Here is a 26,093-nt window from a genome sequence, read left to right as displayed (position 1 = left end):
TTGCACTTAGGGCTGTTTTCCATAATAAAGCCTGCTTAAACATACATCGTTATGTGGCTTTTTTCATACCAGCGTGCTCCTTCAGAGCGTCAGAGCAGCGAATCCACACATCCCTGCCACTAGAACTTCCAACAAGCAGTAGGAGGGTGCCAGAACTTGTGCTGACAACCTGTTCCATGCCAAGTCCACTGTAGCTGGACCTCAGAGCAGGTATGCACACAAGCCCACAGCGGTGGCGGAGTGCCTAGCACCCGGCCAATCCCATCAAAATACCAGTAAGTGTGAAACAAAGGGTCTACTCACGCTAGACTTCAGAAAACCTAAAACGAGTATAGCGTGTTCTCTCCTGCCAGACCTCCTCTCGTCAAAACCTTACCTGTTTCTTCTGGGACTTGACCCGATGTTTCAGGATCCAAAAACAAAAAAACAGGATGGGATGCATGGTGAGGTTAAAGGAGAAGTAGGCCAATTTGGAGGGATGGGAAACTAGTGTACTAACTTTTTGACTTGGGAGTTTCTGCCAGGAGGCTAAAGCTCATGACATAAATAGTGGGACCAGAAAGACAGATGAGGAGGTAATGCATACTTATGAGCATTTGACATATTCAGTTACCCCCAGCATTTCTGGCAGTAATGCGACGTAACTTTGCATGTTGGGGTGTGATTTTCCATCTCATAGAGTAAAATAGCACCGCAGAAAGCAGTATTACCAATAAACCTATAACGTGCACATGATAATATTTGTGGAAATCTGATTTCCTCTGATACTTTTGACATCAGATAAGTAAAATGTCTTGTATTTAGGTCTATTAAAGTCTTAGAGGGTCCCGCCTGGCGGGAACCGCCAAATGGCCGCTCCGCGGCAAGGCCATTCTGACTTTCCCGCGGGCGCCCGCCAAGGGAGCGCCCGCCGGCCCAGCGGGAAAGGCCCTGCAACACAGAGGCCGGCTCCGACGGTGTTGCAGGGGTGCGACGGGTGCAGTTGCACCCGTCGCGATTTTCACTGTTAGGGGGCCCCTGCACTGCCCATGCCAGTGCAGGGGCCCCCAGGGGCCCCACAACACCCGTTCCCGCCATCCAGTTCCTGGCGTTAACAACCGCCAGGAACAGGATGGCGGGAAGGGGGTCGGAATCTCCATGGCGGTGCTGCTTGCAGCGCCGCCATGGAGGTTCTGCCCAAGCAGGGGAAACCGCCGGATTCCCTTTTCTGACCGCGGCTTTAACGCCGCGGTCAGAATGGGCAATGAAGCACCGCCAGCCTGTTGGCGGTGCTTCCGTTGCCCCCGGCCCTGGCGGTCTTGTACCGCCAGGGTCGGAATGAGGCCCTTAGTTACCATCACAAATCAGAATAAAACAAATAAATTGTGCCTTGTGTACTTTCCTTGCTGCTAAGATAATATGGAATACTTCTACATTTTAGTCTACAAATATTTCAGTGTAATTGTGTGGTTGAAATCAATTAGCATCCTTTCAAACTACCTGTACCCCAGTAAGATTGTCAGAAGCTTCTTTTTACAAAATTCCCTCACTTTGCAGTCATGGAAAAGAGAAGTAAACTGCATTTCCATGTTCAAAGAGTGAGAAGCAGTTTGTCAGAAGATGTGACCACTGTCTTTGAAGACAGAGGAAATGTTGCAACAAAAATAAAATTTGAAGGCCTCTTCGTTGGTCATTTTCCTGCTGAAATTTTAAAAGGTTCTTCAGAGAGTGCTGCAACTAGTTCAAGCATCACTCTAAATGTGCATTTAGGAAAAGTGGGCACCCTGCTTCAGGGCCGTTTTTGGGGCCTGATAAGGTCAATATACCCGGTGAGGCTTTAAGCAGCCCCATTTCTCCTCATGCACCAGTATGTTTTTTCCCTGCAAAATATCTATATATATATAAAACCAAAGGTTATAGGGATGTTATAGTTAGGTTAACACTTCAAACCTACAAAACCAGTGAAATTCAGCAGTTATAGTTAACTAAGGTAACTATAACTCGCACCCCCATAATGCACTGCTTATGACCTCACATATTACATCACTCATTACATGGTCAGTAACATCATGGCCTACCTTCAAGGAGAATAGCCCCGGGGGCTGGTTGTCCCTGGGGTGCAGGGGTCTGAAATGGACTCCCTTTAAATTTTTACTGTTTGCCACGGGGTGGTGGTCCCCGGGACACGGGGGGCTACAGGCCCCCCTGCACATATGTATATAGATGCCCCGGGGGTGGTGGTCTCCAGGGATTGGGGGTCCCATAGGTAATATGTGAGGTCATCAGCAGTGCATCATGGGGGGGTGTAAGTTATAGTTAGCTTGGGTAACTAAAACTGCTGAATTTCACTGGTTTTGTACGATTAAAATGTGAGCCAAACTATAACGTCCCTGTAGTCTTTTTTTTTCAGTGAAAAAAAGATATATATTTCTTAAATCAGTATACCAAGTCATACAGATCCATATATGCCTTCCTCTTTCTGGTGCTCATTTCTCCTGACTTTTGTTGCTAGACACACATTTACAGCTTACAGTTTGAAAAAACAGTGATTTGTTTTCATTGCCAAAACATAACCTCTGCCGGGCAGATTGTAAATATATACAGCACAAACAAATACTTACAAACTAAAGACCTCAAAATGCTGCTCCTTTTTGCCATTCACATGAGTCTTTTAGGCTATGAGCAAGGGGGTAGGGGTATTCAGGGAAGTAATGATTAAATTTCAAAGTAAACATAACATAGCATTTCATGGCTGCAAGCCAACGGAATGTTGAAGCTTGATTTGTTTTTTTCATCAGAATGCTAGCTGTGTATTTATTGCTGGAATGTCTCAGACCAAACAGTTCTTTTCACAGGGGGCTCAAATGAAACTAACCCACAAAAAAATACTTGATATGTTGAACCGTGATTTCCCATCGCACCTACAATTATTTTTGTTAAATAAATTAACAAATAACTGCTAGTCCAAACCTATGTCCAGTTTAAGTTTGTTTTATGCCCATTTTTTGTGGTTTATATATTGAATTATGATTTTTTTACTTTATTTGAGAATGGGACCCCTGGCAAACTTAATGTAATGTAAAGTAAAATGATTTAAATACTGTTTTATAAAGGTGCATATTTTCTTCAATGATTGCTCGTTTAATCTAACAGATGATTTTTTTTTTAAACAATAAAAAATTCTCCGCTTTGCAACTTACAAATCAACAGGTGCTTTTTTTCTGGCTAGAGTTTAAATAACACCTAAATCAGAGGCAGAAGGAGGGAGAAATGAACCTCACATATTTTTCTTCGAGTGGAAGATGTTGAAAGAGATCCTACAAAGAACACCTTTGTTTGCACTTGTAAGTAGATTTGCTCTTGTGATGTAGATCATCCCATTGTTCACCCAGCCCCAAGGCTAATGCTACCTACTTGAGAGAAAAAACACAAATATATGGTACATAGCAAAGACCCAATGTAGTATCCAAGGGCAGTTTCTCTCCTAGGTCTGAGGGGCTGCGTCCCACTGAAATTCCTACACATTTATAGCAAAAAAATAATAAATAGATTGATTTGTTCCATGATGTGATCATAATGATCGTATCTCTAAACAAATTGAAGTATTTAAGTCAGGGATGTCTGGCCCAGGCTGCCTGGCCCACCACACCTTGAAGCAGGAGACGGAAGCCAGGCAGTAAATCAACTTTCTACGCTGTGCACGACACAGGGCTGACTGCTCTAAAGCCCTTTATTTCCATTGTGGTCTATGGCAATATCCACTATAGGCCAATGAAGCTTTAAGCGTCATGGTTTCGGGTGTCAGAGTCTTCATTCCTGCATGAGGGAAACCGTCTGCCATTCACAGGGTTAGATCCCACTCTTTCCCCTCTCATCACGCTGTAGGAGTGGTGCTGGTGTGTGATTTAGGCGGTCATTACAACATTGGCGGTAAAAGTTGCTTACCGCCGTGCAGAAGACCGCCAACACACCGCCGCGACCGCGGAAATCCGCCACAGCTATTATGACCCACAGCACGGAATCCGCCAAAATTCAGACTCCCACACAAGTCTGCCACACCAAAGGTCGGTGATAAACTGGCAAAAACAAAACCTCCACCGTCACGCCAGCAGAAATACGCCCACACTATCACGACCCACGAATCCATGCAGCGGTCTTTCAACCACGGTATTCCATTGGCAGTACACACTGCCGCGCTCAAAATACACACACATCTCTAAAACACTGCCACATTGGACAATTCCAAATATACATACCTGATACACATACAGACACCACTCCCACACATCCAATACAATATAAAACACACACCCACATCACCCACAAACCCTTACGACCACAAATCACGAACGAAAGCCAGAGAGAGACACCACCAGCAACAACACTAGCATCCACAGGCACACAACACCATCATCCACATAACTTCCATGCACCTCACACAACACCCCACTACATATCAGCACACTTATCACCACACACACCACCCCACACATCACCTACACCACCCCATGGCACGGCAAAGACACCCCAGGTTCTCAGAGGAGGAGCTCAGGGTCATGGTGAAGGAAATCGTCCGGGTAGAGCCACAGCTATTCGGAGCACAGGTGCAGCACACCTCCATAGCTAGGAAGATGGAGCTATGACGAAGAATAGTGGACAGGGTCAACGCAGTGGGACAACACCCAAGAAATCGGGAGGACATCAGGAAGAGGTGGAACGACCTACGGGGCAAGGTGCGTTCCGTGGTCTCCAGACACCAACTGGCGGTTCAGCAGAGTGGCGGTGGACCCCCACCTCCTCCCCACAACTAACAACATGGGAGGAGCAGGTCTTGGCGATTCTGCATCCTGAGGGCCTCGCAGGAGTAGGTGGAGGAATGGACTCTGGTAAGTCAAATCTTAACTTTTACATCCCCCACCCTACCTGCATGCTATCACATACCCCACCCTCACCCCCATCACTCCTACTCCTCACAAATGTCCCAACATCACAAACCACACATCCCAACACCAAGCCCTGCAAGCAACACCAAAGCATGGACACCCATCACTAAAGCATGCCCACTGCACATGCCCATACACCCCCCTAAACCATCATCACACAAGGTCCCACACAGGAATGCAAGCACTGGGGTCACCCACCCATTGCACACCTTTACACACACAGATGCAAAATTCATGCCTTTATACCCCTGCAGGACCTCTACCCAACGTCACCGCACAGGAGGGTCCCCACATGTCCACACCACCAACAGAAGAGGCCCAGAGGGATGACAGCACCTCTGTCCAACTGGATCTAGATGACCAGCCCGGCCCATCGGGGACCTCGGGACAGTCGGTTCCCCACACCCAGTCACAGGCCACTACAGAGGTTCACCCCTCTGGAAACACCAGCACATCACCCACCCAGCGGTCCCATACCTCCGTCCCCAGGACACGTCAATCAGCAGTGTGTCCACTACTACAGGGAACCCAGGCTAACCCACCACCCCAACAACAACAGGGACCTGGGGCAGTGGTAGTGGGCACACGGTTCAGGGAACGGAGGCCCAGGGACACAGGGGAACTGGGAGGGCTGCTGTGCGACAGGGGGCAGACAGGCCCAGGGAACCCACTCTCACGAGGCCCTCTCCTCCATCATGGGAGCCTACCACCACTCCCAGGAGACAATGACAACGGTACTGGCCAAGTTTCAGGAGACCCAGCGCCTGCAGGAGGAACAGTATATGGGCTTCAGGGAGGAACTCAGAACCATCAATTCCACCCTGAGCACCATTGTAGGGGTGCTGAAGGAAGTACTCAACACCAGGAGGGACACTGTGGCACAACAAGGGGCCCTTGACACTAGCATGGACGATGAACTGCCCACCACCTCCGCCGGCGCTAGTGGACAGGACGCCCCGCCACAGGACCACCACACCAGCACTCCACCCCCTGAAGAGGGAGAACCACCTCGCAAACGGTCCCTGAGATTCAGGAACAAGACAGAGAACGATGCCAAGACCCCTGCGAAGAAATGAGACCACCCTGATTGTCATCCTACTGTCCCACTTTGTCATCCTGTCCATACTTAAACTGCCCCAGCTCCACTTCCTATGCCCATATGGTCAATGCACCTGTGAGACTAATAGACTGGACTCTGCCATGGACATTCTTCCGCCATCACCCCTCACCATTTTGCTACCCCCTCCAATTTTGAGCACTAAAATAAACACCCTTAAAGCACAAAACAATCTGGAGTCTGTCTGTGATTTCGGAATACTGTATTAGCAATAACTGTGGCAAAAAGCTCTTACATTTGTAATGTCAACATACCTATGTCACACAGCTCTAGTCCTTGAGGAATCTAAGCAGATGTCACACTGTGGGACCCAGATCTGTGAAATCGTAAGGGAAAGTGACAACTCAGTGACCATACACTGGGTGAAAAAGACAGACAGTAGAGAGGCAGTAGTGTTTAAGTACATGTAGTAGGCAGGTTTGTATCCTTACCTGTGTTTCACTGGAAATATTGCTGGATCACTGAGTCCCTGTTGTCCATGTCTTCTTCCTCTGCTTCCTCGTCTTCACTGTCCACAGGCTCCACAGCTGCAACAACACCGCTATCTGGACCATCCTCCTGCAGAAAGGGCACCTGTTGTCTAAAGGCCAAGTTGTGAAGCATACAGCAGGCCACGATTATCTGGCATACCTTCTTTGGTGAGTAGAATAGGGAGCCACCTGTCATATGGAGGCACCTGAACCTGGCCTTCAGGAGGCCGAAGGTCCGCTCGATCACCCTCCTAGTTCGCCCATGGGCATCATTGTAGCGTTCCTCTGCCCTTGTCCTGGGATTGCTCACTGAGGTCAGTAGCCATGACAGGTTGGGGTAACCAGAGTCACCTGCAAATGGCGAGGGACAACTGTTAGACACACACTAACCTGTAGGGATATCCCCAGACCCAGACAACCATTCCCACTGTCTTCCTTCCAGGTGCTCACCTAATAGCCACACACGGTGCTCTGGAGTTGCCCCATCACATAAGGGATGCTGCTATTCCGCAGGATGTAAGCGTCATGCACTGAGCCAGGGAACATGGCATTCACATGGGAGATGTACTGGTCTGCCAAACATACCATCTGTACATTCATCGAATGATAACTCTTCCTGTTTCTGTACACCTGTTCACTCCTGTGGGGGGGGGACGAAAGCCACATGGGTCCCATCAAAGGGCACCTATGATGTTGGGGATATGTCCCAGGGCATAGAAATCACCTTTCACTGTAGGCAAATCCTCAACCTGAGGGAAAACGATGTAGCTCCGCATGTGATTCAGCAGGGAAGACAGCACTCTGGGTAACACGTTGGAAAACATAGGCTGGGACATCCCTGATGCTATGGCCACTGTTGTTTGAAATGACCCACTTGCAAGGAAATGGAGCACTGACAGCACCTGCACTTGAGGGGGGATTCCTGTGGGATGGCGGATAGCTGACATCAGGTCTGGCTCCAACTGGGTACACAGTTCCTGGATTGTGGCACGGTCAAGCCTGTATGTGATTATAACATGTCTTTCCTACAATGTCGACAGGTCCACCAACGGTCAGTACACTGGAGGATGCCGCCATCTCCTCACATGTCCCAGCAGACAGTGCCTATGAAGGACAACAGCGAGCACAGAGTCAAACAACTCAGAGGTACGTACCCTCAGCTTACACAGAACACCATTCATACTCAAAAAGTGGCCTGTATGTGTGTTGAGTCTAGGCCTAGGTATGTGTGACGCAGTTGAAAATGAAGCCATGTGGGCCCCTGAAATGGCGGCTCTCTGACCTCTAAAGTGGGACAATGGGATGTGAGGTAACTGCGCTGGTGTTGTACACCGTCGCGGTAGGCAGTCGAAGACCGCGGCGTAATGCTGCATTGGTTAACATTGGACCCTATGGGTCCCAGGAGCCAATGATGATGTACGCCGGCGGTGACGGTACGCACCGCCGTGGACGTGACCGCCATTTTCTATCTGTTCAATCACTCGATACCTGATCTTCGACAGGAGAGGACCTACACTGCAAGTGCTGCTGTGACCTCGGTCTGGAAGAGATAATGGCTCGAGTGTCTGGGGAAAGGGCCCCTGCCTTCACATCAGAGGAGTTGGAGAAACTCGTGGACGGGCTCCTCCCCCAGTACACGCTACTCTACGGTCCTCCAGACAAACAGGTAAGTACACTGGGAGCATGATGTATGGGCTATGCCTGTGTGGAGAAGGGTGAATGTAAGAAGGAAGGGGGGAGAGTGCGGCGTGCATGAAACGACGGTGAGTGCATGTGCTACATGGCAAGGGTAGGGATGGGGGCCAATCACTTTGACGGTGCAGTTGGTAATTACTTTCTCTTTCCCCTGTACAAATCATGTAGGTCAGCGCCCACCAGAAAAAACATATTTGGGGTGCCATCGCCAAGGACATCCGGACCCTGGGAGTCTACCACAGACGGACACCCACTGCCGGAAAAGATGGGAGGACATTCGCTGTTGGAGCAAGAAGACGGCTGAGGCTCAGCTGGGGATGGCCTCCCAACGTGGGAGGGGTGCCCGTTGCACCATGACCCCCCTGATGTTCAGGATCCTGGCGGTGGCGTACCCGGAGTTGGATGGGCACTTGAGGGCATCACAGCAGCCACAACTGCTTTGCGCGCAGTGGAGGTGTCTGGGTGGGCGAGGTGGGCTGTGGGTTTCCCTAGGCCAGGGCGAGTTCCGTAGGCAAGGTCCCTCCGAAAGGCAGGCCATGTGGCACCCCACCCCACCTCTGTAGAGTGACAACTACACCTAGTCATGCCCCTGTGTCATCTATGTGTGCAGATGTCGTCCATAGTCTAGTAGGCCATTTCCCTGGGATTGAACAGTGGAGCCCAAGAGCGCGGCGTAGTGCAGGGGGCTTCTGTGTCTGTCGTGTCCGCCAATGGTAGCGGTAATGCATGCGCTCAACATGTCTTTCTTCTGTCGTCGTCCCCCTTTTTGTGGTCTCCCTGTTCTTGTGTGCATTAGCATCATCAGGCGGAGGAGCAGTGGCACCGGAGCACCAGGGGGCTGCATCCCACATGGCTATGGAGGGCCACACTACGGAATCGGACTTCACCAGTGGGACGGAGGGCGAGGGGAGCTCCACGGCGGGGACAGGAGCTGAGACCAGTTACACGGACTCGTCCTCTGATGGGAGCTCCATTGTGGTGACGGCAACATCTGTGCCACCCCCATCTACAGGTACAGCCGCCACCCCCCCCTTCCAGCACCGCCCCCCCGGCAGTCCCTCGGCCTTTACCCTGTGCCTGCTCACCCGGGAGGGTGGGCATCACCTTCGCCCCAGGCACCTCAGGCCCTGCCCCAGTCACCCCTGCTGCCCTCAGTGAGGAGGCCATTGACCTCCTCAGGTCCCTCACTGTTGTCAGTCTACCATTTCGAATGCCATCCAGGGTGTAGAAAGGCAGTTGTAACAAACCAATGCATTCCTGGGGGGCATTCGTTCTGGTCAGGCGGCCCTTCAGCAAGCTTTTCAGACTCTGGCCTCAGCACTGATGGCAGCCATTGTCCCTGTGTCTAGCCTCACCCCTCCAACTTCCTCCACTCAGACCCAATCCCCTGTACCTCAGCCTATCCCAAGCACACCTCCAGACCAGCATGCACACACGTCAACACACAAGGGAAACTCAGGCAAACATAAGCACCACACATCCCACAGGCACTCACGCAAGCATCACACACATGCAGACATACCAACATCCACTGCCTCCACTGTGTTCCCCTCCTCCTCGCCTACCTCCTCTCTCCCTGTCTCGTCTACACTCAAACCTGCATGCACTACCTCTACAGCCACTACGTCCCTCTCTAGCACACCCACCACCACACCCGCTCACGTGCAGTCATCACCACAGTGTGTCTGTGATGCCCCCTCCCAAGATACACAAACGCAGGCACCCACCCAACAGCCATCCACCTGTCCAAAAAACTTTTCCTGTCCAACCGTGACCTCTTTCCCACACCTCCCCTACCCCGTCCGTCTCATAGGGCCCGAACTAGCACCTCAGCCACAACATCTCCGGGACCAGTCGTGCCTGTAGTCACCGAATCTGGAGTGCACCGGCCACCAGGGCAGCCAGTGTGGCACGGAGCCACAGCACAGACAGTCCCCCACCTGTGAAGCATCAGAAGTTGGCCAGTGTCCGGTGGGAGAGGGGGAAGACTCCAGCCACCAAAGCCGCTCCCAGGGGTCCCGGTGGGAGTGTGGAGTCAGCTGTGACACCTTCCAAGGTGGGGAAGGGCCACAAGAAACCCAGCAAGTCTGGGAAGAGCAGCACGGTGGAGAAGACCGCCATCATCTCGCTGCCCAGGAGGCCACCGCCAACACCAGCCCAGCTGCCCAGGAGGCCACCGCTAGCACCAGCCCAGCTGCCCAGGAGGCCAGCTCTAGCACCAGCCCAGCTGCCCAGGAGGCCACCGCCAGCACCAGCCCAGCTGCCCAGGAGGCCAGCACCAGCCCAGCTGCCCAGGAGGCCACCGCCAGCACCAGCCCAGCTGCCCAGGAGGCCACCGCCAGCACCAGCCAGCTGGGCCATGAAGGACCGCCAGCACAAGCCCCGTTGGGCCATGAAGGACCGCCAGCCAAAAGCCCCGCTGGGTCATGAAGGACTGCCAGCAAAAGCCCTGCTGGGCCATGAAGGACTGCCAGCAAAAGCCCCACTAGGCCATGAAGGACCGCCAGCAAAAGCCCCACTGGGCCATGAAGGACCGCCAGCAAAAGCCACGCTGGGCTATGAAGGTCCGCCAGCAGCTGAGTCCCTGCAATGGAGACCGCCGCCTCAAGCACTGCTGAACAGGGCACCGCCATCTCAAGCACCGCTGAACAGGGCACCGCCGTCTCAAGCACCGCTGAACAGGGCACCGCCATCTCTAGCACCGCTGAACAGGGCACCGCCGTCTCAAGCACCGCTGGCCCATGATCGCCAAGGGCACTGACGCTACTGAGTCCATCACGGGGTGAATGAAGCACTCTGGGCACCATGCCCCCTCAAGAACCAGTGGAGAATCACATCCACTACCTCTGTCCTTGGCAGGATAAAGCACTCTGGGCACCATGCCCCCTCCAGAACCAGTGGAGAGATACATCCACTACCTCTGTCCTTGGCCGGATAAAGCACTCTGGGCACAAGCCCCCTTCAGAACCAGTGGAGAGATCCATCCACTACCTCTGTCCTTAGCAGGATGAAGCACTCTGGGCACCATGCCCCCTCCAGAACCAGTGGAGAGATACATCCACTACCTCTGTCCTTGGCAGGATAAAGCACTCTGGGCACAACGCCCCCTCCAGAACCAGTGGAGAGATCCATCCACTACCTCTGTCCTTAGCAGGATGAAGCACTCTGGGCACCATGCCCCCTCCAGAACCAGTGGAGCCTGTTATCCACTTGAGAGACTGTGGCTTTGCACTCCCCAGGATTGAACAGTGGGCAAGCCACCCACTGTAGAGACTTGAGAGACTGTGGCTTTGCACTCCCCAGGATTGAACAGTGGGCAAACCACCCACTGTAGAGACTTGAGAGACTGTGGCTTTGCACTCCCCAGGATGGAACAGTGGGCAAACCACCCACTGTAGAGACTTGAGAGACTGTGGCTTTGCACTCCCCAGGATGGATCAGTGGGCAACCCACCCACTGTAGAGATTTGAGAGACTGTGGCTTTGCACTCCCCAGGATTGAACAGTGGGCAAATCACCCACTGTAGAGACTTGAGAGGCTGTGGCTTTGCACTCCCCAGGATGGAACAGTGGGCATGTGGCCCCCTCGTGGATTTGGCATCGTGCACTCAAGCGGCTGAGGTGCCCCCCCTTTCCCTCCCCCTGAGGTGCCTGTTTAGTTGCTCTCTGATGCCCCTGCAGTGTTCTCTCCGTCATGGTCGGGGATCTTGTGTGGGCCTCGCCCATACCGTGTGGTCCCAGTGTTCCACGGACTTAATTGGAGCTCTACCTAGATTACTATGCTTGGTATATATTTTGTAAATGGTGTATATATATATTTCTGCCTAACTTGATTTTAATATATTACAATGGTTACACTCATTTTTTATTGTCTTTGCATTCTTCCAGGGGGGTTGGGGGATGTAACTGTGATGTATTAATATGCATTAGTGTGTGTGTTGTAGTGGGTGAGGGTGGGGGTGTTGCGTGTTGCGTGTGGGTGTCCCTGTTTTTTCCCTCCCCCCTCCCCTGTGTTGTAGGTGCAGTACTCACCGTGGTCTTCGCCGCCAGCGTACGTGCTCCTGGTAGAGGAGCAGGAAGACTATCGCAGGTAGAATTTGGCGTTCCGGCTCCATGGTGTCCTCGTTCCTCGTGGGGTGTGTAGAGGTGAGCGTTTTCCCTTCGGAATTCCTGTTTACGCCGTGTTTTTATTCGTGGTGAATCCGCCCCCGGAAAAGGTGGTGAATTGTCCTGTCATAATAGTGTGGGCGGTACATTGTCTCCCACCTGTCTGTTGGCGGTGACCGCAGCGCTCTTTGTTTGTACCGCCGTGGCTGTCTGAGTGTTAAAGTGGCTGTCTTTGTTGGCGGTTTCCGCCAATGTCGTAATTGCAAATTTTTTACCGCCGGCCTGTTAGCGGTTTTACCGCCGCTTTAACACCGTCCGCCAGGGTTGTAATGACCACCTTGGCTTCTGTAATGGTAAGTGGTAAGTGTTATAATGCTAATCTTTAGTTATTTTTATTGTACTGAGACCACTTCTCCCGCTCACCTCCCCGCCTGTGACACCCCAGGCCCTGGCTGCAGATCGCTGAAGTGGAGCTGCTGTCTTTGTTCCCTCATGAAATTTTTCCAAAAGACAAGTGAGGTTCTTGGTTCCTTGTAAAATTGATCCAAATATTGGACTCAAGCTCAAAAGGAGAAATACATGCTTACAGTAAAGTCACTTATCTGCTATATGGCTTTAAATCTGGCCCAATCGTCATGTCTTTAGCATTAATGCCAAAAACATGGATTGATACGCAAACAATCATTGTTAAAAAGCGATCTAGTTCCTCTCTTATTTCACATGTTTTATTTAATGGAGCCTTCCCCAAGAGAGTTAACTGTTTCATCATGCTCTGTTTCTGTATTTTTTTCATGCATTTTATTACTCTTCCATAGTGCACACTTTGACTGGTGCTGACGGTAAAGCAAAGTGCCTGTCAGTGTGTTGACGTCTCTGCAGAGCACACACATTATTGGTCACGTAATGAAATTCAGTCTGTGTGTGTGTGAAGGAATGCTCAGAGGTCAAAATATTTAGAAGGGAAAAGTAAAAGAAAATAACATGCATAAATGTGAATAAGTGCAGTGTATGTTTGGGGAGGTAAAAATGAGAGAGATGCGAAGAGGTACATTCAGGCGAGAGTAAAAAGAGGGTGCTGAAGAGCAGAGAGGAGGTTGAAAATGTGCAGATGTATGAGATGTGAAGAGAAAAGGGGCAAACATATCTAACATAAAGTACACATAACTCAAGGCCCTACTCCTTACACAGGTGTCAATATTTTTTAATCCACAGTCTCACAATTTCAGAATTGAAACATTTCCAATGTTAAATATTTATAACTAATCGTTGTTGTTACTCACTTATCTTAACAGTTAACAACCATTGACAAAGCCAAAAGTACTAACATGTTTTATGTATATGTCAGTTGTTTTATATTTCTGGATGCAATAACGTCTCAGAGAGAAACCAAAAACCAGGCTGGGTAGTGCACAATAGGAATAAAAGAAATTTATTTTGCATGTTCCCTTTTTGAGAGCCCTCACTTTTTTCATCCCACTTAATGACCTTTCTGTACATATTTCTGGCTGACTGATTGCAGCCAGCAGCTGAGGGTACTTCATGATGCCTGGTTAGAGCATTTTCTTCCAAAGTGGATGCCGTATGCAGTGCAAGAGACTGGGTAAGCGCACACTTTAAAGGCATTGAAGTTGTTGCAGTGTACAATTCGCATACTAACGTCAAGGGTGAACATATTAATGCAGTAAGATATGGGTCAGTTTTTAATGAGTTTAATATTTCAAGACTATACATTCCCACTGCTTCATAACCCTTGCTTTCTCACTAAATTTATTTCCACTCAAATGCACCACTTGTCAATCATTTTTCAAGTTTTTCTTGGGAGGAGGATCCACCCTGGACCCCACATTTGTCCACTGAGCTTGCTCGCTTCACTCGTTAGATAAAAGTTATAACCAGACTTTTATGCGTCACTGCTTTCAAATGTCACCAGCCACCACTGGTAACATCTTTATTTTAAATAAGGCCAAGGTCAGAGCCTGTTGAACATAGGGGGGCTCTTTGGAGGCCTCCAAATGCTTCCAATCTCACCTCAAGAAGAGAAAGATTCCTTGTATTGTGCCTTGTTCACAGGCGACCTGCCCAGGGTCAGTCGGTGTCACCTTTCCGATGATCTGACAGGAGATTTTATTGAACATAGCACGTGGCCCAGGTAATCCCGGCTCGCTCCTCAGGAATTAATCGGCAAATCATGGTATTATTAGAGATAAAAAGAGAGGTCACACTTGAGCCAAAGGGTGTCTGTACTTCAAAGCCATGGGGCAAGCAGGCCATAGAGATGGAACAGCTAACTGAACATATGAGGAAAATAAAGCCTCTGGGAGGTGGTGGTCCCCGGGGCTCTAAGAGGCTCACGAGGGGGGCCCCATGTACCCCCTCCTTTTTAGAAATAATGCCCCTGGTACCTGGCCCACCAGGAGGCCTTTTTTCAAAACAAGTGCAGAGCCTGTGCTTGTTTTTTAAATTTTTTGCCACAAATTCACAAATTTGTCGTGACTGTGTGCTCTTTTGCCCTAGCAGTGGGCCTCTGCAACCTCGGCACCAGAGCTAAGGCATCAGGGTGTCCCTGTCCTGGCCCCTTTTCTTTTTTTATATCTTTCTTTCATGGACTCAGAGCTGAGTTCCCAAGATGGCTGCCAACACTTCCTGGTTGAAGTGTTAGCAGCCAATCAGATCTCTGCCGGAGCAAGAGTAATCACAAAGTGATTGCCCCTACAGACTATATTTAGTATTCTTTTAATATCTCAAAAACCGCAGAACAGGTTTACACCAAACAACAAAAATGCTTCTTTCAGGACCAAAAGCTTCCTTTCTGCCAAATTTGGTGTAATTCCATCCAGCTGTTTGGGCTGCAGTCGTGTTCAAAATGTCTATGGGAATGTTAATGGGAAACACACTTTTATTGACCCCCACTCATGCCCTAAGGTAACTATAACTCGTGCCCCACCATGCAGTGATAATTACCCTACATATTGCAACACTCATAACATTTTTGATAATATCATTGATAATTTAAATGTAATATTTGCAGTAAATGTTTTGTGGACAGAACTGTGCATGGCGGGGGCACAAGTTACCTTAGGGCACAAATTATAGTTCCTTGAAATAACTCTAACTATAACTGCTGAATTTCTATGGTTTTGCACATTTAAAATGTGCTAAAACTGCAACATCCCTGTAACCTTTGTTTTTTTAAGTGAATTTCTATGTTTAAAAAAATTCTGTTTCCTAACTATAACATCCCTGTAACTGACGTTTTTTTCAGTGAATTTCGATGTTTTTTTTAACGTTAAGTAATTCTAATTACTTCAATTACTTTATGTAAATGCAACCACCGCTGCACACAGCCATTGACTGTGCATGGCAGGGGTTGGCGGCAGGGTCCTGCCCTGCGATTAACCCCCTATCACCTATGTTTCCCACCCTCCAGCCAATGTGAGAAAGAAAAAGGCCTAGTTTTTCCCCTAGATCCGAGGAAGATTCCAAGAGGATCCGAGGGTTTGCAGCTCAGTTGGAAAAAAAATGGGCACGTTTTTTCCCATGAGGGTGTCCCTAAGGGACCCCTCCATCCCTCCTAAGGGGTCAGGATACCTGTACATGTGAAAACATTTATTAAACTCCTGTGCAAAGAATGGATTTTATCTATACAGCAAGCATACATGAGGAAGAAGGCAGCACCCTGAAATTGATTTAAAAAAACTGAACAAAGTGGATCATTTATATATATGTTTTACACTGCTTTTTTCCCACCCTCAGCCAATGTGAGAAACAAAAAGGCAGCTGCAACTTTTCTGTCAGGTTGCTGGCAGCCAATCGGGTCCTTGCGTTTCCCCCAGATTTGTGAAGAATCTCAGGAGGATTCCAGGGGGATCCACACTTCTAGATATACAAATTTGGTTTTCTTTTAATATCTCAAAAACTAGTGAATGGATTTACACCAGAATGCATTTTTTTCTGGCCCAAGAGGTGCTTTCCTTCCACATTTGGTGTAATTCCATCCAGCAGTTCGGGCTGTAGTTGTGTCTTAAATCTCTGTGGGAATTCAAATGAGAAATGCACTTTTTTGACACCCCTTTTTCTTGACCCCCACTTGAAAGGTCACCCAGAAACTTCACATGCGCAACAAGATTCTTAGACACACTTTAAAAAAAAAGAAATTCGTGAACATTCATCAAACTGAGCCAAAGATATAGGCAAGAAAAAAATGCTTCTTCTATGGAAACTATGTCCTAACTATAACTACCTACTGGTGACTTCCAGTAGGTGGGATATATAATATTATGATATTATATATATCTCACCTACTGGAAGTCACCAGTAGGTAGTTTTAGTTAGGATGATTATTTCCATAGATGGTGCGTTTTTTGTTTTGCAATAACTTTGGCACTGTTTGACAAATCTTACCAAAATTTTCAAAACTTACGCTTTGGTCAGTTCAGCTGTTGTCTTGAAAAACAATTTCAGGATGATCTGTCAAGTGGAGGCTGAGAAAAAAGGGGGGTTACCAAAACACTTTTCCCCTATTCTAGGTCAATGGGATTTTTCAAGTTTTTGAACATGGTTACAGCCTGAACCTCTGAATGGCATTCCATGAAATTTGGAAGAGGGCTTGCTCTTGATCCTGAAAGTGTGCTTTATATGACTTGGTGTAGCTCCGGTTAGCAGTGTTGGAGTTATTGGAGTTTTAAAAAATCTAGGGACACAGATCCTCCATGGATCCAACTGTCCCCGTGCTGATATCTGATTGGCTGCCAGCAGTTCAGCAAAGAAATGTTGGCATCCATCTTGGGACCCGGCTTCAGCTATGGGGACCGCACGCCCTTGGGGCAATAGTTCAATTGTATGCGGGGTGCCCCATAGCCACCACTCAGCCACGGGGACCTCCACCTTTCCAGGAAATGATTAAATTGCATGCCAGGGTGCTGTGCATCCCCCACAACCCCTGTGACTGCTACCTCCCTGAGACAAAGATTCAATTGCATGGGGGGGGTGTGCCCCTAGCCCTGGGGACCACCACCTCCCTGGGGCTAAAATAAAAGAATGATGGGAATCTGTTGCAGAACCCAGACCCAAGGGACTACTACCTCTCTAAGGCAAATGCAACTATTGCAATATTGAAGGAGGGCCGCGTGCCCCCCCCCCCTCGTGTTGCCATACATGGCCCTGGGGACCACCACCCCCCATGGCCAGTTCCTACTATGTCCTGGGGTGACCGGGACATAGCTGTTTGCTTTTGCTTGGTGGGAACTGATAGCTCCCACCAAGCAAAAGTAAACATAACTCCACTTTCTTCAAGTGGGAGCTGTCAAACAGCTCCTGCTTGCAGAAAGTGGAATTTTCATCTGCTTCCTTGTGCGCAAATAAGTGTGCAGGGAAACAGATGAAAGCATTGCTCCCACAAGCAGGGAGCTGCTATTTCAAGCAGCTTCCTTATTGTAGGAGCAGTGCTGGCTTCTGCAGTACTTGGGGATGTAAGATAGAGATTGTCATTGCAGTGGTCTCTCCATACAATGACTCAAAAGAGTCTGCTTAGCAAGATGTTTGATATGAATGTTTTAGTTACGTTTGGATGCAGAGCAAAACAGAGCCACTTCTGGCCTAATGGTCGAGATCTTGTGCTGTCACTCAGTAAGCTGAAGGTTTAAATCCTAATATCTCTTGGCAGTGTGTTTTTTGATTTACTAGTGTTTTGACTGTTAAACCTTCCTAGTGATGGAACATTCACTTTTTTTCCAACCACATGTGTGGGTTGACTGTCATAGGTGTATATGGAAGCATCACAGTAAGGAGGCACCAATGGCCTAAAGGTTAAGGTGACAGATCCTCACACTGAAAGTTGAGGGCTCTACTTCAGGTGTGTCCATGATCATTTTCCTTCTTTAATTTCTTTTAAACTTCAGAAGATTAAGATTTATACTGGAAGGTGATCTCACTGGTTTTAAATGATGAATACAGTTTTCTTTTTAATTTGTCTTCTAATATCTCATTCTATGTATAAACTAAAACACTGCTCTCCCTCTCGCTCCATCTCCCTTTCCCTCTCAAGTTCTCTCTGTCAATCTCTTTCTCTTAATTTCTTTCCCTCTCTCTCAATATCTCACTTTCCGTGTCTCTCTCTTCCATCCCATTAGAGAGAGTGTTAGTGCAAAGGGTTCTTCATACAATTACTTCAAATTTTCACACTAGCAAGATGTTTGGTCCAAATATTATAGTTATGTTTTAATACACGGCACAACAGAGTCACTTCTGACCTACTGGTAAAGCTCTTGGATGGTCACTTAGTAGGTTGAAGGTTGAAATCCTGGTATCTTATGGTAGTGTATCTGTTTATTTTGTAGTTTTTTAAATATTAAGAATTTCTAGTGATGGAACATTTAATTATTTTTCCCATAAAAATCTTTGGTTTAAATGTCATAGATATGTCTTGAAACTACATGGCAGGGTGTCACCTGTGGCCTTGTGGTTCATGTGTCAGCCCTTCACACTAAAGGTTGAGGGTTAAATTCTAGGTGTGTCTGTGAGGGGATTCTGTTTGGGGTATTTAAGGAAGACATAATCAAGTGTTTTAACAATCTCTATTAGATTTTTATTTTAAGTTTGGAATGCATATGTCAGTAGTCTTAACCTATCCTGTCCTTTTGTTTTCTTCTTTCTTCCTGTTTTTTTAAAGTCCTTATTCTAACTCGGTTTTCCTTGCTTGGTCGTCTCTAGTGCCCTTTTATTTCCTTTTTTCTTCCCTTAGGTCTTTGTCTCCTTGTGAGTCCACCTCCGACGCTGGCGGACCATGCGAAAGAAAACTAAAACAGAACCCGGAAAAAAAACAGGTAAGTGTATCCTGTCTTCTTCTTTTCTTGTAAATACAAATAAAGTACTGGAAAGGGAGATACGGGTGAGTAGGGTGAGAAGTTGTTCAGCTTGAAGTTTGTTATTTATATGGTATAGTTCACCCGTGGCGTGCGTGCACATCACACTCTAATAAGACATAAAAGTATTATCGTGAACACCCATGTGAATAGGGATTTATTGCCCCTTTATAAGTTTTGTTTTGTTTTGTACAAGTGCCCTTCCCGCTTCCCCAGTCCCATCAATTCCCTGTGGGGTTCTGGAAACGTGCACACACCTGCATGAGCCACGTCCCTCCAGGGACGTAGCTGGGGTTCTAATCCTGTCCCGCGTTGGAGTTTCTGTCACATTCACTCGTCTGTTTTGAATCTCTCCGGCGTCCTCCTGCCTCGGCTCTCTGGCGTCCTCCTGTCTCTCCTCTCTGGCGTCTTTCTCCTGGCTCTCCACTCCGGTGTCCTCCTCCTGGCCCTTCTCTCCGGTGTCTTCCTCCTGGCCCTTCTCTCCGGCATCTTCCTCCTGGCCCTCTACTCCGGCGTCTTCCTCCTGGCAGATATCTGGGTTATTAGCGGAAGTCCAGCCCTTTCTTCTTCCGTCGGGACCCCCGGGGTACCGTTACACTGGCTCCGTTCTCTTGTTCTGTAACTGGGTTACCACAACCCTGTTACAATGTCATTTGTCATTTCCCTGTTTTAATTTCTTTTCAACTTCAAATATTTAAGGTACATCCAGAAAGGTGATCTCACTCTTTTTACTTGACAATTACTTTTTTTTTTTTATTTGCCCTAAAACATATGATTCTATCAATATCATTTAATAAAGTTTCGAAAAACTCTCTGGTGATTGCAGGGAGCTGGCCGCAAGGCCTGGCCACAGGCAAGGCATGGCGGCCAACCCCTGCCATGCATGTGCAAAGGCTGTGGGCGTTGTCGGGTTCGGGGTTATAGGGGTGGGTCGTGGGACATGGTCGCAGGCCATGCCCTCTCGACAACCACTGCCGTGCACGGCCTTTGGCTATGCGTGCACAGGGTTGGGTGGTTAAAGAGGGTTGGCACAGCGGCCAACCCCCGCTGCCCACAACTGAAGGCCATGCGCGGCATGAGTTGGGTGGTTATAGGGCTTGACCTTAGGCCCTGGCTGCAAGCGAGGCCCTGTGGCCAACACCTGCTATGCTCGGCCAAAAGCAGTGGGACGCACAGGGTTGGGTGGTTATTGGTGCCTGGCAGCAGGGCCTGGACACAGTTGTCAGCCAAGTTCCAGAAAAAAGGTAAAAATTAAAAAAAGGGGTCAGGGTACGGACACCCTGATCCCTTAGCACTGGTGGTGGGGCCCGAAAGGGACCCCCAAGGGCTAAAAATAACTTTAAAAAAAAATGTTGCCCATAATTTGCGATGGGGTCGCGAATCTGCAGAAATGTTTTTTTTTAAATGAAGTGAAGACTCCTGTGCTTCTTAATACCTAAGCCCCCATGTGGGCCAAGTCCTGAGGCATTGATATTTGTAATGCGGGGGCGCCACCTTCCGGGGGCTTAAATCATTATGTGTGGGGGGTCACCCACAGCCCAAGGGGCCAACACCTCCCCAGGGCTTCAATGTAACTCTATGTGGGGGGGGGGCACATAATACATCACTCATAAAATCTTTGTTAACATCATTGATAATATCAATGTAACATTTGCAGTAAAATTATTTGGCAGAAAAAAGTGCATGTCAGGGGCAAGAGTTATAGTTACCTTAGCACATGAGGTATAGTTACTTGAGATAAGTCTAACTATAACTGATGAATTTCTATGGCTTGGTACGTTTAAAATGTGAACCTAACTATAACGTCCATTTAACCTTTGGTTTCTTAAGTGAATAGAGATATGCACACACACATATATATATGCATATATACACAGCATGAGTGATGTAATATGTGGGGTGATTAACAGTGTATGGCAAGTTGCATTTGTAGTTACCATAGGGCACGAGTTATAGTTACTAGAAATAACTATATCTATAACTGGTGACTTTTTTTTTTTTAGTTCAAAACGTTATAGTGTGGCTACAATTTTCACCTAACTATAAGATTACTTCAACGTTTGTTTTTTTAGTACATTTCTAGGGTTTTTTTCTACCACTTGCCATGCATTACCTTTGGCTGTAGGCAGCAGGGTTAGTCCCAGGACCTAGCTTGCATCCAGGCCCTTCGCTCAACCTTCCTCAGGGTGCCATCTCCCTGCTGGGAGAGGGGAGGTTGCGTGACTGCCCTCCCCAAGCCACTATTGGCCCCAGGTGCCTTATCCACCAGTGCCAAAAAATCTATTAATAAAGAAGGGGAGCATACAGCTCCATTCTCAAGACACTGGTGGCCATTCCCCTGGGGCCATTACCATTTATACTAGGGGAGGGGAGCCATTCCCCCCCTCCTCAAGCCCAAATGGGCCTCTGGGACCAATACCCTTGGGCCACCAACATTTATTTTAGGGAAAGGGGCATGTGCCCCCCCTCCCCAAGCCTAAAAGGGCCCTCGGGACCCCATCTCTGTGGACAAAGTCTGATTATTTGAGAGGGACGCCTATGGCCCCGTGGACCCCATTCCTGATTTCCTTTGCTTAATTAATGGGAAGAGGGGACACAGCCCCCCTCCCTGAGCCAATACTGGCTCAGGGGACTCTGTCAACCAGGGCCAAATCATATATGTTAAGGGGAGTGTTCAGGCCCCCTCCACAAGTCATAATAAGTCCTGAGGATCCCTGCACCCCGAGTGACAGTTAACTTAAGGGGAGGGTGGCAGGTGGCCCTCCTCCCCACATCTACTATGGATAAAAGGAGCCCATCCATCAAGGCTTTCCTCCTTGAGCCCAAATGGGCACCAGGGACCCCTCCCTGGGGCCATACACTAATTATAGCTTTGGAGCATGACTAAACAAGGCCAGGGGACATTATCATTCAGGGCCAGAGTCTTATTATATGAGAGGAGGGCCCTTGGGCCCCTCCTCAAGCCACTAATGGCCCCAAGGAGCCCATCTCCTAGGGAATATTTTTTTTCTTAAGTGGAAGGGGGTGCACATCAACCATCCACAAGCTATTGTGGCTCCAGGGACCCTATCCCTTGGGGCAAAAACATATGTTAGGAGGAGGGGAGTGCACGGCCCCCTCGCCGTGCCATAATAGGCCACGGGGATCCCATCACCCTGGGCTACAGTTTGCATAAAGGGGTGGCAGGCAGGTCACCTCCTGAAGCCTATTGTGACTTCAAGGAGCCCACCCCCGGGTGCCTGTGTTATTTGCAGGTGTGTGCGCACCCAGGGAGCAGGAAGTTTGGGGCTGTGGGGGGAGCACCAGGGCTCCCAAGTGCCCCAGGCAGCTTTGCATACTGCTGGAGCCAGCATTGCTCACACTCTTCAAGAAACAGCTCTCTCTGCATGCTCCAGCAGAAGCATGGGCAGCGTAACAAAAGTCTGGTCCCACCTGGCAGAAACATTTTTAAAGCTCCTGCATTGTGAGAGCAGAAATGTCTTCCCTGCCTGCGCTCTTGCAGGCAGGAAAGTCATTTTTGCTCCTGCACAGTGTAAGACTTAAAAATGCTTCCGCCAGACGGGAGCAATTTTTTTTTTCCTGTCCAGGATCCTGTGGCAGGGAAACTACTTTGTCCTGGGGTAGTCTCCCCAGGACACCATAATTGAGTCAGCCCCGGGGTATGGGGTTGCAGGGGACTTAATCAGCAAGGGGGGGCACATTGCCTCCCTCCCTGTTAAGGTTAATACGGCCCCAGGTGATGGGGTTTCCGGGCACTTTTATGGACCCCGGGCCAGGTACCATAATTAAGGGGAGGGCGGGTGGCTCCATTCTGTTTTTATTAATTCAGACCTGGGGATGGTCTATCCAGGACTAATAAGCCTTTGAGATGAGGCCTGGGTGCTCCCTCCCCCTAAATTAATATAGTAGGCCGGGGGAATGGGGTTCCCTGGGCTGCCAACAGCTTGCGGAGTGGGGCCATGCACCTCTTCCCCTCAATTGAGGTACCTGGTCACTTAGGATGCAGTCACCGGGCCACAATGGTCTCAGGGAAGGGGGCCTTACTGATGCCCCCCCAATGAATTTATAAAAAATGGCAGGTGGCAATTTTCTTTTTTTGCTTCGATCCAGAGGGAGTCTCATGGGATCTAAAAAAACTGCCACTCTTCTTAAAATTTTGAGCCGATGGGGGATTCCTCTGGGCCTTCCCCCACCCCAAGGGCTAAAGGGGCATGGCACCTCTATGCTGCTTCCTAATGTTTTTTTTTTCTTTTAAATTGCGGAAAAGTGGACTAAGTCCCTGAGTCCTGTAATAGGTAGTGAATAGGCCGAAGCAATGCTCCATTTTTCAAACTGGGATTGAGGGACTCTCGCAAGAGTCCTTCAAACCCAAACATCCAGGTATACAAATATTTGTGTCCCTTGATACCTCAGAACATAATTAACTAATTTACACCAAATCACAAAAAGCATGCTTTGTGGATCAAGCTCAAACGTCCTGCCAAATTTGGTGTAATTCGGTTCAACGGTTTTAGTGGTAGCTCTGTTCAAAAAAGTAAATCTATCTATCTATCTATCTATCTATCTATCTATTGATACACACTCAAACATAAAATATATATATATATATATATACTTGTTATGTATATTGTGTTATTATGAAGACCAGAACACATGATCATTATTTCATTATCTGCGTACAAAATTAGTTTTGCTATTGTTTTGTGGATGTGTTTGAAATTTGTAACACTCTCAAAAACGCGAACACATTGTTCAAAAAGCATTATTTATTCAGGAAATGGCCCTTATGCGGTAAATGAAAGGAGAGATCGCAGAATAGATCAGGTCTCGTCCGATGGCACTGAAGCACCATTAGTCTTGTTCCAGGGTTCAAAGAAATGACAAAATGACTGAGCCTCTCGTGAGTTGTCTTCTAACCCAACTCATCACGTTACCTTGCACTCAGCAGCTCAAGGACGCTCCTTTTGATTTTCACATCTTTACTTGGCATTGAACAGTGATGAAATACTTGAAATGTAAAAACACAGACCTTTGCTGGTTTTCAAGGTACTTCTGGTTTCGCTTTTTTGTAAAACAGTTAAACAGAATGGCGAGGGAGTGTTTTACAGATATTATAGAAACCTGCACAAAATAACAAAACACCCAGGACTTGTAGTAGGACAGGTGGGATGAAGATGGAAAATCGATAAGACTGGTAACAGAGAGGGAGTAAGTCTAGTGGTTAGGTAACTACAAATATGTGGCAATGGGGGTGAAGCAGAGAGAGTTAGAAGAGTCAACAAAATAGGTACGTTTGCATGACGCATCTGAAGGTGATGACGTCACTAGCAAATCAAAGGTCCGGAAAGCGAGAGTTCTATGGACAGGTGCCAATTCCAGAAGTAATGCAATTTGATGTGTGAGCTGACGTAGTTCTCATGTCAATGAAATCTGTAGACAGCTGCTGTTACTGTTCTAAATTCAAGGAAAAAGGCATGTTGTAATTGTCAGGGGCCAATTGTACGTTAATACTATGGTGGGTGCCAGCAGCTAGTCCTCTGCCTCCCTGAATATGATTAATATCACTTTTAGATGATGTGAATACATATAGAAGCATATAACATTTGACACAATATTACACTCACTGCCTTGGGTTCAGGGACTCCTAACCCACAGCATGAGCCAGATAGGCCTCCAGGCAGCATTGTCTAGGCAGTGATGAGGAGCAGCAAGAAAGTGGCACTGAAAGAAGCGATTGGGGGTAAACAGGAAATAACTAAAAGGAAACGGCAAAATAAGTCTCAACTAGGAAGGAAGGCTGGTGATGGACTGAACAAATGTGTAGAACCCAACAGGTCGTACAGTTGCCAGTCGACGTGCTTATCTGAGTGCTCTGCACTTTCATTACTGACTTGCCAGTTCTGACACAGAGATTCCTGTAAAGGTCGCAGGTCACCGTTTGAGTGTGGTAATTCTGTTTGAGCACACAGGAAATTTTCCATCTTGGTTTGGGGCAAATGCCATACCCATGCTGCCACTGGGAAACTGGACACCACAGATGCCACAGTCTTGTTATTTTATTCCTGTAGCCTTTCTGCCCTCGATACCAGGATCTTCTTTGTAAACTGATAAGTGTGATTCTTTACAGTAAGCATGCTGGCTCTGATTCACAAAAAAGCAAGGTGAAAGAGAAAGTAATTTGCTCATCTGGAATTACTTCCACATTTGAACCACATTCATAACCACATTCATAACGGTCAAATAATTCCAGGAATACTTCTGGAAATCGACAGCAGTGTAGTTTCGAGGGTAACTCACATTAACATTTCCTTTTGTGAAATTACTGTCAAGAGGAGCCTTCAGCACACAGAGTTGCAGCGCAAAGTGGCATAGTACTGATTTATCCGATCAAGACTGTTCTTCCCCCACACGCCAAACAAACTTGGAGCCAGATGTACGACCAATCCATTTTGCGAGTCTCTAATTGTCTCTATCTATTGAATCGCGATTAGAAGCTCACAAAATGAAATGTACACATGTGTCTCAGACTCATTTAGCGATTCCCAAGGAGGTAGGAAATGACGGAAATTTACATGAGGTGGTTCACAATATGCGACCTTATTGGGAATGGCCACACTCACAGGGAGGGTGGCCTGCTGGGGACTGGCTGTAACTTATTTTTAAATAAAGCAGTTTTTTGGTCGTGCGCGCAAGCGCTTTTTGTCCTATTGTAAGTATTCTGAGGGTTTTTAACCACGCTCTCATGCCCATCACTTTCACCCATTCATAGGATTTGATGTAATTGGTAAATACTCTGTATTTGTTCTGCCTTGGTGCAGTTTTGTTACCACCTTGCAGACTAACCCTGTAATATGGCTTATTGCACGATTGCCGATATATACTTGAGCATGGGCAAACTATTTTTTCCTTTGTCATTTCCCTTC

The sequence above is a fragment of the Pleurodeles waltl genome, chromosome 8, assembly GCF_031143425.1.
Source record: "Pleurodeles waltl isolate 20211129_DDA chromosome 8, aPleWal1.hap1.20221129, whole genome shotgun sequence".
NCBI classification, from domain to species: domain Eukaryota; kingdom Metazoa; phylum Chordata; class Amphibia; order Caudata; family Salamandridae; genus Pleurodeles; species Pleurodeles waltl.
The sequence above is the reverse complement of the archived record's forward strand: the minus strand, read 5'-3'. Positions refer to the sequence as shown.